Here is a 1,366-nt window from a genome sequence, read left to right as displayed (position 1 = left end):
CCGACTTCAATCCCTGGTACCCCAAAACAAAAATTAAAACAAAACAGATCTTTTTTATAGAAGGCATCAAAACGGAGTGTTAATGCTTTATAATTGTCTTATCTCACTGATCAAAATCTTCTACCGATAATCTATATTTTTTTGACGAATCTATAACCTATAAGTTACACGCTGACTGATTTTATTGATTAGTTTACACCACAACAAGCGAAGGCTCATTTAGAATTCAAGAAAGAATACATTGGTGTCACTGCAGTGTGTAGGGTCTGTGAAGTTGGCAGCGACATGAGGCCTTCACCCGTATGCATTGCTTGCTCAGTGACACCCAGAGAAATGTCCCGTCCGAGAGCTCCACTCGTGCTGAGTGCCCTATGCTGTTCTATTCTGGTTTTAGTTCTCTCTTGCATCTTCGTAGTGTGTTTAGATGTGCTCAGACCCCAGAGGGCTCCTTGTGTTTCCGTTTCCTGCAGGATTCAGTGCAGGCACGGGGTCTGCACGCTGGTTAGTCTGTTAAGGAGCCATAGCCTAGACCATGCCATCTAGAGGGATGTGTCCTAGACAAAGACCAAGAATGCAAGACCAAAGAAGAAATTGTTGAAATGATGGAGTTGACATCATGGTTACAAATAAGAAAATGACCCAAACCTAGGATTTTTATTTTTTTGGCAGCGGGTACCAGGGACTGAACTCAGGGGCCCTCCACCACTGAGCCATCTCCCCAGCCCTCTTTTGTATTTTATTTAGAGACAGGGTCTCACTGAGTTGCTGAGCACCTTGCTTTTGCTGAGGCTGGCTTTGAACCCGCGATCCTCCTGCCTCAGCCTCCAGGCCCACTGGGAAGACAGGCGTGCGTCCTAGAATTCTTTGCTGCCCATTGGGTGCCCCTCCTCTGCATTATCCTTCGCTCCCTTAACTGCGGTAGAAACAGCACGTGACATTGGGAAAAGTCACTTAGTGAGTCCCGGAGATGGTTTTGTGCACGCGGTTAAAGACCAGGAATTGGCCAACATTTAACTACGTTGCAAACCTCTTCCTCACTTTACCTGTCAAATCAGAGACAGAGGTAGTGGTGGGCAGTCACCCTAAATTGCAACGTCAGACATCATCGCCAATGATCACTTTTCACCAGAGTCTAACCTGCTTGGGACTCGTAGAGGCTCTGGGGGATCATTGCAGAGAAAGTTGCAAATAAAGATTTTTTTCCAAATCCCAGATTTCCCCCCATATTACTGAAACATGAATGAGTCATTAATGAAACTGTCAACATTTTGAAGGGGCTATGAAAACCCCTGGTTTATGTCTGCTCACAGAGCATCTCTATCTCTCTCTCTCTCTCTCTCTCTCTCTCTCTCTCTCCCCCCCCCCC

Source organism: Marmota marmota, unplaced genomic scaffold (assembly GCF_001458135.2).
Source record: "Marmota marmota marmota unplaced genomic scaffold, marMar, whole genome shotgun sequence".
NCBI classification, from domain to species: Eukaryota; Metazoa; Chordata; class Mammalia; order Rodentia; family Sciuridae; genus Marmota; species Marmota marmota.
This window is presented reverse-complemented; position numbering follows the sequence as displayed.